Raw genomic sequence first — 15,669 nt, forward strand, 5'->3', positions numbered from 1 at the left:
ATCACGGGGGTGCTCAGAGACATATTTACTCTCATGCCTCCAGCGAGGCCTGGTTCTTCACAACAGCACCTTTTGTGGCAAGCATTTTTCTATTAACCTTTAAAGAATGGAAGAGGATATAAAGAATGGGACAAACAGACCGTGTTGGCGGGCAGTGTTAACGTCGTGCGACAGATGTGCAGATGGTGTGTTACAGTAAGAGATCAAGGCAAGAGAGGGAGAGAGCTTTTATACGCCACTCAAACACTCCTCAAGCCTTTAAAACTCCTCCAACCCAGATTCAGCTCACCAGACCAACTGATTTTCAACGCAGGAGATCTGACGCTTGAGTGTGGCCATATTGACGGCCGTTTGTTCTCGATAAGAGCGCAATCTTAATGAGAGAAATCAGGCTCTTTGCTAAAAAAAAAAAACAAAAGTCGATGTGTTGGTTTGATAAAGGCCTAACGCAGGAGACGTTTTACACCTCTGCTGACCAAAAATAAGCATTTTTCTTGATTCATTTGACACAAAGAACGGAATATTTTTCGGTCAAAAGCAACCACATCTGTTGACTGCTTGTGAGTCATTCAGCTTTGCCTATATATAGTGCGGCATCTGACGTTTCCTAGCATAAACATCCATTGGGTTTGTTTGTCATACCTCTAGTCTAAATGGGGGAGAGCTCTTATGAGGCAGACTGTCCTTCTTCGCCTTTTGGGACAACTGCCAAACGTAGGGAACTAAATATGGCTGGCTGCTGTCACAGTAATTCAGTTATGGGTGTATTAACATACAATGGGTGTGATTCATTGAAGAGAGCCTCAACTGAGCTAATAAGTATGATTCACTTGTGTTTTCACTCAGCCGTCTAAACCGGTCGCTGAATGGTGAGGAGCGTTTGTAGAGATGAAACTCTATACAGAAAGTCTTTAGCTTGGTTGCAATGGTGTTTAGGTGTAAATGAAAAACATTCTTTCTTCTTGTTAGTTCCGAAGTATAGAATGCGTATCCAGACAATGTTCATGGTCCAAGAAGAAAAAACTATCCAAGTTTTGCCATCTTTCCAGTCTTTTCTGATCCAGCAGGTTGCACCCTGACTGAGTATTTTTAGATTTCTATAGTTTTTGAAAGAAAGTTATAGGGAACTAATCTGCTATTAAGTTGTCAGGGCATTGCAAAGTCTCTATTATACTGTTTTGCTCATAGACACACAGTTAGTACAGTCTCTACAACTTGCTAAATTAAACTAGCTCTCATTAAGCTGTTTGATACAAAGGTTACATATATGCCAAAAGGGGGAAATACGAGCATATGCAAAAGGTCCTGTAAATGATTTGTAATAGACCTATAATAGAAAATAAAATTTGAAGGAAAAAAATAGAAACTTGGTTCAAATTTGGTTGGAAAATTGAGAATTTAGGGATTAAATACAAAACAAAAGCCACTGTTCCCAAAATCTTTTATGCACCTTTTACAGGCCACAAGACTGTAAAAAAGAAAATGGGTTCTACACAATTTCGTCATGTTGTCCCAGCACAAATGTAAATGTTAAGTTAGTGTAATCGTTTTTACAAATTTAAGTGGATTGAACAAAAAACATTTAAGTTGTCCCCCCAAAAACGTAAGAATGGTTTCAACTCATTTTAAATTCTTATTTAGAGTGTAGATAAATATATTCATTCATTCATTCAATTTCTTGTCGTCTTAGTCCCTTTATTAATCCGGGGTCGCCACAGCGGAATGTACCGCCAACTTATTAGCAAGTTTTTAAGCAGCGGATGCCCTTCCAGCAGCAACCCATCTCTGGGAAACATCCACACACACATTCACAAACACACTCATACACTACGGACAATTTAGCCTACTCAATTCACCTGTACCGCATGTCTTTGGACCGGGAAACCGGAGTACCCGGAGGAAACCCACGCAAAGGCAGGGAGAACATGCAAACTCCACACAGAAACGCCAACTGAGCCGAGGTTCGAACCAGCGACCCAGCGACCTTCTTGCTGTGCGGCGACAGCACTACCTACTGCGCCACAGCCTCGCCCCAGATAAATATATATAAACAGTTATTATAAATAGAAACAATATTTCACATTGTTACCAATTTTATTGCATTTTTGATTAAATAAATGCAAGTTCAGCAGAGAAACTTCAAAAACATACAAAAAAGAGCCTTCCAATCTCAAACTTTAAAAACAGTAGTCTGCATGTATTTATACTGTATATGTATTAATTATTTTAATAATATTGGTTTTCCACATGTCCTTCTATCACTTAATGTCTGCCATAAAAGAAAAAAAAAAAAACAGATCCCTAAACTACACTATTTCAGATACATCATGTACTGTGTATTGGTACGCTTTATGATGTATCCCTTAAAACCCTTTGGGGTGATATCCCTTGATATTGAAAAAAGTTGTTTTGGATTACACTTGCTAAATTAATACAAGCAAATGTGCAATGTTGAAGGAGTTAAATTACACTATTGTGATATAGTTGAAGTCAGAATTATTAGCCCCCCTTTGAACTTTGTTTTCCTTTTTAAATATTTCCCAAATGATGTCTTAACAGAACAAGGAAATTTTCACAGTATGTCTGACAATATTTTTTCTTTTGAAGAAAATCTTATTTGTTTTATTTTGGCTAGAATAAAAGAAGTTTTTGATTTTTTTAAACAGGACAAAATGATTAGCCCCTTTAAACTATAGATTTTTTTTCAATAGTCTCCAGAACAAACCATCGTTATACAATGACTTGCCTAATTACCCTATCCTGCCCAGATATCCAAATTAACCTAGTTAAGCCTTTAAATATCACTTTAAGCTAAATACTGTAGAAGTGTCTTGAAAAATAGTTAGTAAAATATTATGTACTGTCATCATGGAAAAGATCAAATAAATCAGTTATTAGAGATGAGTCATTAAAACTATTATGTTTAGAAATGTGTTGAAAACAATATTCTCTCCGTTAAATAGAAATTGGGGTAAAAAATAAACAGTAGGGGTCATAATTCTGACTTCAACTGTACATGTAAGCATACCTGATGTAAACTCAACGCCTTTGCTCCTGAACGAGCAATAGCTGCATTTTGGGTGTATTAATAGTTGGTGTCAGCGAGTGTAAGAAGCTGGGAGGATGTGGAAATGTTGTGCGTTTGGGCTGGGACCTGTGTCAGTCTCTGGCTGGGTCTCTGTGAGTCAGGCAGGCTGGCGTTGGGGGCATGAAGGAGCTTCTGCAACGGGCCGCCCAAACCCTGAAAGAGCTCTTTGTGTCCCGCTCTATTTTCACAGGAAACGGCTGCCCTTTTTCATCTCCTATGGGGAATATGTAACTGTGGTCACCTAATCAAACTTAACATAGGGAGAGGGGGATGGAGAAAAAGAAAGAATGAAACTGTTAACCCGGCAGCTACAGTTTAGCAAAACACAGACACACAATGGCTTGTTTATGTCCTTCTATAGATCCTTTTCTCTTTCTCCAATTCACTTCAGTCTTGCTTTTCATAAATCTAGCCGTGATGACAGGCTGTTATTTTATTGGCACTGAAGATAGGATTTTCTGAATAGAATGGCATACTATCATACTATGCTTTATGTGAAACAGTATGAGAGCTAAATAGTATGTACAAATTCAGTAGGCAAAAAGTATCTGGATGGCCTATCCGCTAAGTGTGGCTTCCGGGTCAAAGCGCTATAACAAACTGTACAGGGAGGCTCAACAAATGGTAATACTTTCGGAATTCATGATCGCAATAAATACATGCATGCCTAATGTCAGATGGCCAGAAAGTGATTTTTTTTTTTACAAATTGTTAAAATATTGGTTGTGTACACCATGATTTGATATAAAACTCACTTTAATATATGATATGACTAAAAATTTTTCATAAATGAATATTTTCTCAATTCAAATCAGTAGCAGTTTGGACCCAGTCCTGGAAACAGTATTCCTATATGTCATGACTAATGACTTAAGAGGCGGGTAGATAATTTAGAGAATATAGGAAATTGAAGCAACCAGTAATGACAAAACTTACTTTACAAACAGCCGTGAAGTAAATTCAAAGCCAGTCATAATAATTACTCAACTAGTATGCGATTTCAAATGCAAACAATCTCTTCATGATTTTGCTATATATATATATATATATATATATATATATATATATATATATATATATATATATATATATATATATATATATATATATATATATATGTATGGGCTCTCATGTAAATCAACAACAATATCATGAGATTTAGAGCAATGAATTGTTTGTATATGCATTTTATAAAGGTAATCTACTCTACTTTTGTAAAAAATATAGCTAACTGATTAAGTTAAATTGAGCTTTTCATTTGTATCCTGACTATATACGGTATGTAATGGTTAATGCATCTAGAAGTTAAGCAATCTAGGATATTCAAAATGTGCAGGAAATCTGATGCCATTTTTTTAAAAACTGAAAGCTCCTATTGATTATTTTGGCAAATGCTGAGATCGTAAAATCCTGAAGGGAGGGACAGGATAGGTAGTCTTAATTTAAACATCAGGAAATGCTGGGGAGGGTTTAAAACCTATCCATTCATTTAAAAACACACAGACGGCTCTCTTGAGCTTAAAATGAGAGACTCCCTCTGATACTCCATCAGGGATTAGAACCCCAAATTCAGACCCTTGGATTAATACTCTGCCAATCCAGACTGAGATGCAGAAAGAGAAAGTTGGAGAAAGAGAACAACCAACACGAGCCAACGGTATTATGGTTAATGTCTAGAGTAGCTTTTATACTGCACAGAAGCCACATCAGAGCAAATATATCATGTATTTACACAGACGCACTGAGCAGAATGAACATATTTGCGGATTTACAATATTGTAAGCAGATGATCACATGCAGATGTTGATGGTTGATCGGCATGTACAAGGGATTGAATATAAGTCTCAGTGCACAAGGCTTTGCAGTGCTTTCCGAAAGTATACATTTTTGCTGCAGTATAGTTGTGAATTTTTATTTCCATTAAAAAATGAATAAATAAATCACAATTTCTCTATGAATACTTTTAAAAGCTCTTAATAAATTACATTTTAAAAATATTCACATAAATATTTAATATTTAAATTAAAATATTAATATTTTTGAATACAGCAAATAATTCAAATCTTCATGAACATTATAGATTTTTTTTCTTTCCAAATCATGGCCTTATATCATACTATATATTGTAAATTTTAAAATTACACATAAATAGAAAAAAATCTGTTTAAAATGTAACGTTTTACATGATAACATTTATATTTTATTTCTATAGCGCGTTTACAATGTACATCCAGCCATAGAACAATTCCGCCATGGTATATCTTAGTATTTTTACATGCTGCGCTGTCTTTCTTTTGAGTATTTTCAAATGCCATAAATCAATAAAATCCGTACATCCCCAGCTTGAAGTTTATGCATGTCATAAATCAATATTAACTAGTTTAATAGCTTAAAAGTGCAAAACCACAAAAAAAAGAATCGTTTAGTTTTCTTTTTTTAACTATATATACAGAAATAACACAAATGTCAAGCTTAAACTTGTCAATGTAAAAAAGATGCATAAAACACATTGAAACTATATACAACTGATTTAGACTAATTACATAAATTTGTTTCATTTTTGTTTCAGATTTGTTCATTTTTTATAAACAGTGTTGACACAACAATTCGATTGATCAACAAAAAAAAGTTAACTAATTTAATAAACACTATTGTAAAAATGACACAATAATTTATCAGAATTTATTCATATAGAGGGGCATTCAATGGTGAATGTGAATGGATTTTTAGTTGTGAGGTAAAAAAATATATTAACATTTTACTTTTAAAGTAAAATGTTTTTTAAACTTGTTTTACATTCAATCCACTTAAACTTAATAAATAAACAAATAAACTTAAACAATAACTTAATCAATTTGTGTCGAGACAACATGAAGGAATAGTGTGGAATCCTGCATTTTAGTGTGTAGATGGAGAAGAAAAAAAAAATCCATAACAATATTTCAGATAGTGGAACAATCCAGCAAATCAGGTAAGCAGTAGAATAGTGATAGAATGCTGGTGTAGTTCTCGTTAAATTCTAGAAAACTAGGGGTCTTCATCAATAACTATAAGAAACAATAATTATAAATCTCTTCAAATAATTGTAAAAATGATTTTACAATTTTACTATTTTTGTGTATGCATTAATGTTTTAATTAATGTTTCCTCTGGTATACCTGATCTCCACTTAATGGCATCCTTGCTAATTGCTGAGGCCTGGCTCATGGTGGATTTTAGAGGGACTACAGACTGCCAATTTGCCACAGAGAACAGCACTAAAGTGGGCTGATAAATGAAGACAGTCAAAGATGAACAATGAGCATACTCAAAAGAAAGCAAGAAACTTCAAAAGTCACAAAAAGAAACCCCTTGACACCCTTGAGTGAGTCTATGCTAGATTTCACATGAGGGACAAAAGCGTCAGATCTTATACAGAAATGGTCTGGTGATTGAAGTGAAAAAAAAAAAAAATGAGCACCTCTTCCTCCCTCTGTCCTAGCGCTGGCCTTGACCTGCTCCCCTCTGTGTTCACAGTCTATGTGCACGGCGGCTTCACAACTCTCTTCTCTCTCCCAGATGAATAGGACCCAGGGACTTTTCCTCTGACGGACAAAGCGTGAGGAAGGCGTAAGTGCTGGCTGTCTGAAACAAGGTTACACGGGTCATTCTTCAAGCAATTAAGAACCGTTTTGTCTCATTCATTTTAAAGAAATGCCATATACTGTATACTGTTTCTTTAGAAACTACTGCTATTGTCCAAATATTGTGGCATCAAGCTACACAGACAGTTTCTCCCCCTCTGTAAGAGTTATTGGTGATTTAATTGAAGATTTTTTTTTTAAAGTGGAAAAGCAATGAAAGTGAAAAAAGTTTTGAGATGAAGTCGGTAAAATGGAAAGTAAGAGGGAGAATGAGTGTTGGATGAGCAAATTGAAGAGGGGAGACGAAAAGAGGTGCTATGGAGAGAGAGGAGGAGGAGGAGGAAGGCAACACAAAGTCCCATGGCTGCCTCGGGGCATTGTGCAAAATTGATGGAGGGGATGAGAGACCACACACACACATGCACACATACACAAAGCACCTGAGACTCCAATCTCAGACCTCTATCTATGTCTGTGCATTTTCTCTGTAACCTTTAAAGGCAACAATACACCATGAAGAAAGCAGAACTCAATTTCTTTCCAAAAATTAAGTTATATTTTTTTAAAAATGTATTTGAACATGCATAAAAAAACAAAAACATGTAGCATTAACAGCAGTTCAGACAAGATATGTTTTGTTTGTAAATCATTGATTATATATATTAGTGTATACATTGGTCAAGTGTATTGGTGAATAGGACAAACAAAGCTTTTCCGTTTGTGTTCAGTAAACATTACCATCTTAAGGCTTTAAAATGAGTAAATGATGATAAAATTGTGATTTTTGAGTGATTTATTCTTTTAACAGTAGTAGTTAAGCTGTTTGCCCCAGGATATCCGGTTTGTAAAGACAGTTAAAAAGCCTGGTGGGAAAACAATTCCACCAGCATCCAAAACATGGCATATGCTGGTCTTTTCAGTTGGGAAATACTTACTGTCACTTTTTCAGTCTCTCCTTACGTTTTTTTTTTTGTTTTTGTTTTTTTTTTTTGTCTGATTTAAGGTAGACTCAAAGCTGTAGTGTTGATCTGCTGGGAGTTAGACAGCTTTGGGAAATTCCTCCATAATTCTGTGAATCTTCTGTGAAGATTTTGAAAAATAAAATACAATTTTTATTTGAAATTTAGTGAACTGTTATCTGACATTAGTAAAATAAAATGCATTACTTTTTGCTTTAATAATTGCATTTTACTCAAACCCATACCTAATAAATTCTGTCCATTTTGAAGAACTGGGAATTTAATTGGTATTTTTTCATAGCTGCATATAAATACCATAATAGCACTTATTGAATTTATATTTTTATATGTAAATTAATATATTTTTAAATATCATTACTACTTTAGTGTGCATCCATTCTGCATCCTAAACTGAAGGCATCGCATAACCCATTGTAACATTTTTGTTTTGATCTTAAAGTATTTAATATTATTCTTGGATCATTTGTGTATTGTTGATTTGAAGCACCCTTAGTCAATTACATAAGTGCATCATTCTTATTCTTGATTTAAAATCACAAACATTTTTATGGTTCATTAAAGGTTTATTGTGCACTGGGCCAAAAGATTTATTTACTCCACGAAGCCAATTTTTGTATGTGAATTCGGCGCTTTGCCAACATTAACTCTGGTTAGAGACCTATAATGCTGTAAGTCAGTTTGTTATCAGGTGAACTGCACTAAAAATCTAGAGAGAAGCCTACTGGCTGCCCTCTGAGACTGGCTAGGCAGTAAATCACCATATTGTGAAACCGAGCTTCGTATTCTCTCATTTCCCTCCAAAAACAAACACTACAGAATGGTCCACCACTAAAGACAATGTGCATTTGTCCAGCCGAACTCTTTAAGATTCAATCTTAGAGTTTGAATATTCAATGCCACAGAACAGCTCTAGTGCTTAGCATTAGCAATTAGCGCTAGTGAGCAGTACGGTCATTAGCTCTTGTGCACAGCAAGAGAATGGGATCTTGCTTCTGTGCCGGCATGTCCTGGCGCGCGTTAATGCCCGCTGGTTGAAATGCCCCATGGCTCCTTGACTGACATAGCGATGGTTTGCTGGATGGCTGAGCTGGCACAGAGACGGCCAGTCTGAGTCACACTAAAAGAGAGAGACTGACACACACAAACGCCGCTTACACACCAACCTGGAGCAAAAGTGGCCGCGCCAAACCCCTGAAGAGGCTTACTCAACTAGCGAGACTTCTTTCTCATTTGTTCATCCAGATCCCAGTCATGGCCCCCCTCTCTGTCCTCTTGTCCTGAACCGTATCGGGCCCCCCGCGCTCAGACAAGGCCCCTGTTGATGGAGGTGATTGGGAAGACGCTGAAACCGCTGCACTTTCAGGAAGGCCCAGGGAATCAGAGCCACAACCAAGTCATCTGTTAGCAATCGAGCAACGGGGCCTGATATTAAAGAGTCATGCGGGTCACAAACCAAGGTCTCTACACCCCATAAGGAGCCCTACTGTTTCGAGACACTACTTTCCAGCTGCACATTTTCATCGGGCGGGTATTGGAAAAATCACTCTATAGTACATTTAAGAGAAAAGACCTTTGTAATGACGTAAAGGTAATTATGGTAGCAGTGGGTGGCTTGAGTGGTTTAGAAAACCCAAGGAACAAGTTGCGATGGTGAGTTTTTATGTTTGTAAACACTTCCAAGTAGCCAAGTAGCAAGTGACGGACGCTTTCAGACCAATTTCTGATCTGCAATCCAAAGAATATTCAAGGTAATTTTGTGTATGGATGGAGGGAAATGGTCAAAAGGATGGAAAAATTTGAGAAGTTAAGTTGCCGTCCCTGACAGGAGTTTATGGAAAATGAGTGAGGCGTGATTCTTTTCCTGCACCACTGCAAGGCCGACTTAAGCCTCTGAATGTAAAAAAAAATGGGATAAAACTTCAGCAAAAGCAGATAATGTGAGAGAAGAGCGGATAAACGCAGATCTAATGTCACAACAACGCAGCACAAAAACGCGTCAAGGGCCCAAAGCCGCTCTTCATCAAACCCTGTTATTTAAACATTTAACGCAACAGTGGAGGGGAGAGGCAGGAGATGATGATGATTTGCGATTTAATGATTCCATCACTGTATTAGGGGATTAAGATGTCCGTGGAAATAGATTAGTTCTACATCCATTTTCACTCTGACTGGCAGAGACCCAAAAAAGCTCAGAGATGGAAATATGAAGAATGAGGCGTGCTGTGACAGATGGAGCGCAAGTGACCTGAAGAGCGCCAGTTAGAGCACTACCGCCACCTGCTGGGGATAATGGGAATAAATCACCCTCTGTAGCTAGGATAAAAGAGTTGGAAGTACAAATGAAAATTCTGTTATGATTTGCCCACCCTCGTGGGCTTTCAAATCCTATAAGTTGTTGTTTCCAAATAGAAGAATGAGAATTAATGAAAAGCAGACTTTTATATCAAAGCCATTAAGATGAAACCAAATGAGAATATCATTCTTTTCAGACAGTAGTTTTAACAAAGCCTAATCTGGGGTTCACAAATGGAACTGAATGACTTAAAGTTCAACTCACTGATTCAATGATTGAGTTATGATGGATCTTGAGGGATATCATTCATCTCCTTCGCCTTAGTTCCTTATTTATCAGGGGTCACCACAGCAGAATGAACCGTCCTTCAGGGATATCTGTAAATAATCTTAAGTAATTTTGATCTGTTACACAAAGCAGCAATCACATCTTTTAGAATATTATAAGACTTAGAAAAAACATCTTATTATCTAAAATATCTGAAAGCACATTGTATCTAGACTTGAATTTGGTCACTGAGTGCACACACACTCAACCATACTCAGTCATTTTCAGAGATGACAAATGTAAACATCTTGACCACTGCCTTCATAAACTCAACAAAATGTGTATAATTAGTTGTTATTCTTTTAACTTAAAGCTGAGAAAAAGAACAATTGTCGGTGCTAATAGGCTAGTGGCTAAGTGTGCTAACTTATAGCACCATGGTGCTCACGGCGACCAGAGTTCAATTCCTGGCTCAAGGTCATTTGCCGACCCTTCCCCTACCCTTAGACCAAACCCCTATAAATATCAAAAGTTGTCCTACCTCCATTATCTCACAATTTAAGCATCCCTCCACCACCCCGACACCTCACCTCTTAAACATTATTTACCCAGGGGAAGCATTCTGCGGCCAGGCTAGACACTTCACTCAAACCCCAATGTCTCCTTCTTTCCGGATAAGGGGAATAACACGAGTTGGGGTGTCTATCCCAAGCTCAGAACCCTCGTCCTGGACAGCACACCAAATACGCTTCATTCCTAAAACATCTTTAAGTGTGAACTCGTGAAATACTATAAGTGGAAGTTCAATCACAGTAGATTTTACCAATCAGAGGATAGTTTAAAAAGAACAAATCTTTAAACTAATCATTTGAGACTTACTAAGAAATAAAAAGACTGAAATATTAATTTGAATACATGTTTTTTGATCTCGGATGCATGTAAACCTATTGTTGGAGACGATCAAAACAAAATGAGCAGCTTTTTTTTACAAGGCCACACATACTCTTATGTTAAAACTAAAGTGCGTCTGTCAAATGGACTACTTGCTGGACATTTTTGAGAAGATTCTTCAAAAATATCTGCTCTATTTTTAAGTGAAGAAAGAAGGTCATTATGTTCAGAACAACATCAGGGTAAGTATGTCCAGGCTATCGTCAGATTGCACACCCAGAGCATGGTCATTCACAGGCCCCGATAATCAAATTGAGGCTGCAAAGTGTTGCGGAAGCGAGGGAACTATTATTAAATGATCAAATCTTCAGTGCTGACTCGTTCTTCTCAAAGCCATCAACTATAGCGATCTCAAGTCATTATACTTCGGCTTATGCAAGGTTTAATTACAAGAGCGTGACCCTCCTTCTGCCAATGCTGATAACATCAGCGATGTGGCGGTAACGGTCACATGCTTAAACATGCCGGGGCTCAGGAGTCAATTAGTCCGGAGAACAAAGGGGACTTAGAAGGAGAAAGGAAAAGACAAATAGAAGACGAATCCTGCAAAGGAAATAAACATCAACTTGAGTAAACGAAGGGGGGGAGAAACAGATGCAAAAGGAAACAACGCAAAAGTGGCTGTAAGTTCATTAATTAGAATTTCAAATCGGACAAACTTGAGATGACAGCAGCGCGCTTGTCAAATCAGATCATGGCCTAGCAGAGCGGAGAACCTCCCGGTGCTTGGAGCCAAAAACAGGAACAGCTCATCGCAAACAGCTTCCTGGGGACTGTGTGTGTATATGTGCGTAAGTGTGTGTGCAATTACTGCAGCGTGTAAGCCGTCTTCATCGCCTCTGATTACTGCGGCCCGCCTTTTTCCCGCCTGTCCGCCCCGAGATGTCACTCTCCCCCTAAATGAGAAGTGACAATTAAAACATTCTCTTAAGGCGCTCCAAATCAAGACGTGCTGGCAAGGCTGGCGGAGTGCCGCTCACCACGGGGCCAAAGAGATTGAGGTGAGGGGCCGCAGAAACTGCCTGATCTGCCTGCCAGTCGTGGAATCAGGGGGTTAAAGTGATGATGGCTGTCCTCGGGTCCAGCACCAGTGGGTAAGACAGAGGAACACACCCTCTTAGGGCACCAGAGGGTTGGCGAAGAAAGAGAGATGGATGAAATTGTGTCTTAAAGGGGATGGAGGGAGAATATTAAGGACTGGATTGACTGTGTGGTGGTTTAGTTGCTGAGGGGTAAATAAAGAGAGAGTGAGAAAGCGAGAAAGATGATTGCAATGGTTTAGCTGAGTCAAGATCATTTCGAATAGCACATCTTTAATCGGTCCAGGGGCTGGGGACAAAAAACTGGTCCTTATATCACACTGGTTGATATTATTTTATTTAAATATCCAATTTAAATGTTTTGCAAGTAATATTTACATTTGATATAGGTTGAATTAATATATTTAATATTTTGTTAATTTTACTTTGTGTATATTTAACCTATGGTTTGAATAGATAAAATTTTTTAAATGCCTGTGTACTCACACCTTTTGCTAAAATGATTTATTGTCAATTTTTTTTTTTTTTACCTCTTCATATTCTCTAAAACATTTTTAGAAAATAAAAAAATGCAACCAGAAGCAAAATCATAAAAAAACTCTTCCAGGAGCACTTATAATACATACAGTAGCATAAGCTCAAAACACTTACATAAACATACATTTTTAACCAAGACAAAGCAACCACCTACATCTTTATTTGAACTATTTTGTGAATCAATCATCTCTGTTTCTGTTAATTGACATTTTGGATCTGAAAAAAATATATATAAATATAAAACTTACAAGTGAAATAATACATTATTTTTTTCTATAACCATTAGTGTGAGACAGGGATATGGATTTGAGTGTGTATGAGGGATGCAGTAGAGACAGAGAGGTTGTTTGGGCAGTTACCAGGTCAGTCAGTAGACAGCTGCAGCACTGAGGGAGATAAAGCCAAACTAGCCTGGACTCAGTGAGGCCCCAAAGATCCAGATCCAGACCCCCACACTACAGAGACCAGCGTTTCGGAGCACCGCCAACGAAGGATCCATTTCAGATTTGCCCAAACTCTTTAAAGTAGAACAGAGGTCATCCGACTGGAGAGGGTGAGAACAAAGGGGCATCTAGTCAAAGCTTATCATCGTTGCACCTTCACAAAGAAAAATAGAGCTCTTTTAGAGACCTTGGCATAAATACTGAGCAAGAGACAAGCAACATAGATATACAATATCTGGATAACAGACTCTCCGAAAAGTATTTGGACATTTTGAATAGGTTGAAAATCATTAAAATGCTTGAATGACTTTATATCAAATGATAAAACATAAATCCAAGGTGAATCTGCACGACTGAAAAAGAATAGAGTCCTAACAGATAAAAATCTAGCAACTAGAAACATTTTAGTTGAATGTTTATCCATTCATTCATTAATTTTCCTTTAGTTTAGTCCATGATTTATCAGGGGTCGCCACAGCGGAATGAACTGCCAACTATTCTGACATATGTTTTACGCAGCGGATGCCCTTCCAGCCACATCCCAGCACTGTGAAATGGATGTTTATTTAGTTTTTTATTTTATTATATCATTATTAGTTTTGCATGCTACTACTTGATACCAATTGTTCAGAGAATGCTCAAAAACTTTCCCATAATGTTTAAAAAAACAACATAAAATGCAGATTTTAAACACTCACAGTAAAAAAAAAATCTAAACATAACTGGATTGCTAACAAACTTAAAATCTTATATATTGTGATAGCACTCTCATTGATTAACATTAGATGAGGAATTTACCACGATTAATGAGAAGTAAATTTTTACAGGAATTATTAACCTTTGTTAAGGTTAGATAAAACATCAATATTCACATTATACAGTACATTAATATTAACAGATGTTCCGGATCTTAAAATTTAATCATTGATTTTAAAATGAACATGAACTAAGATTAATAAGTGCTGTAGATCCTCCTTAACAAATGAAACACTATAACAAAGTGTACTTCAATGGTGTTTGAGCTATATTTCTTTGATTTAATTATACTATGCACTGACATACATTTTTTTTAACGTGACTTAAGTGTCCAAATACATTTTGCGGCCACTGAAGATAAAGACAACAAACAATCTGACGTCCAATGCCTGAAAGGAGTGAGTGCGACAAAGCACAAGTTTCTGGATGCTTTCCATGATACATTGTTTAAGCCGAGATTTACAGGAACGTTTAGACGGCGAGTGCCCGCTGGCTTGGCGCTGTCAAGCGTTTGCAGCTTTAATCTGATCTATTATGCTGATGAGTTTGACTCCGTTCCAGAGCCTTCAGTGGCTTCACACTCACACAGTGAGCTGGCAGCCGAATCCATCACCTGCGCTGGTGAGCACACCGACACTTTGTCACTCAGTCACACCTGATCCGAGTCCAAAAGCGGGTTGTTCACACCACTTCTAGTTCACGTTCTCTCCTCGAGCCTGCCAGAGATCTTCTTTGTCTCTGGAAATTTAAGTAAGAGGAGGTGTGCTTCCCTTCCTTCCTGCTATCCTATATGTGTGTGTGTGAGAGAGTTTGGAAGAGAGGCATGAATGAATTAATGATGTCTTAAGTAAGTAGGGCATGTTATAATGATGAATGTGTGTAAAGCGTGTTCATAGGACAGCGGAGCAGGAAGTAAGCGTGAGCGAGTGGAGCTCAGCTTCAGCCCTGCAGCTTCGAAACTCTAAGAGACGCTCTCCAACAAACCCTCTCATACATCATCACAATCCACAGTCCCAGCACTGCTCTCCCTCATTCCTGTGTGCTCTCGCTCCCCCTTCGGCATACAGGAGCACTTCTACAAGATGCTTTAGGCTGGAAAGTACAGCACAACAAAACCTGAAGAGAGAGTTTAATCATAAATGACATTATTTACTCACATGCAAGTCGTTCCAAGTGTGTATGACTGACTTCCTTCCCTCAAGTGCAAAAGAAAAAGCTTAAAATTGTCCCCAGGCGCTGTTTTCTGTCTAAAATAAGCAAATATAAAGAAAGTTCTATGAGTTTGACATGACAATGGCATAATTTTAAAGTTCTTAAACCATGTGCGTGCACTAAAATTTCAAAATAAGTTTTAAAATAATTTTTTTTAAATATTTATTTTTGCTTTATTTACTACTGGTGTAGCTAAAATGAATGCTCTTATCAAACTTTTGAATATACTGTTAACAAAAGTCAACATTTAGATTAAAAAAGTTTATCAAAACATACTGAAAAATGGTTGTTGTTCATTAGTTTTAGGACAAATTATATAAAAGGTAATGATCCACTTCAAATGTTAACTTTTGTATACTACCATTTGAAATTTAGTTGAATTACATTCATATATCTTTTTAAGTATTTAATAGTTTTTCTTAAAAAGTGTACATTAAACTTTAGTGGATTAAGAGGTGCATTAAAAATGTATGTAAATA

The sequence above is a fragment of the Danio rerio genome, chromosome 4 (assembly GCF_052040795.2).
Source record: "Danio rerio strain M-AB ecotype USA chromosome 4, GRCz13ab, whole genome shotgun sequence".
In the NCBI taxonomy this organism is placed as follows: Eukaryota; Metazoa; Chordata; class Actinopteri; order Cypriniformes; family Danionidae; genus Danio; species Danio rerio.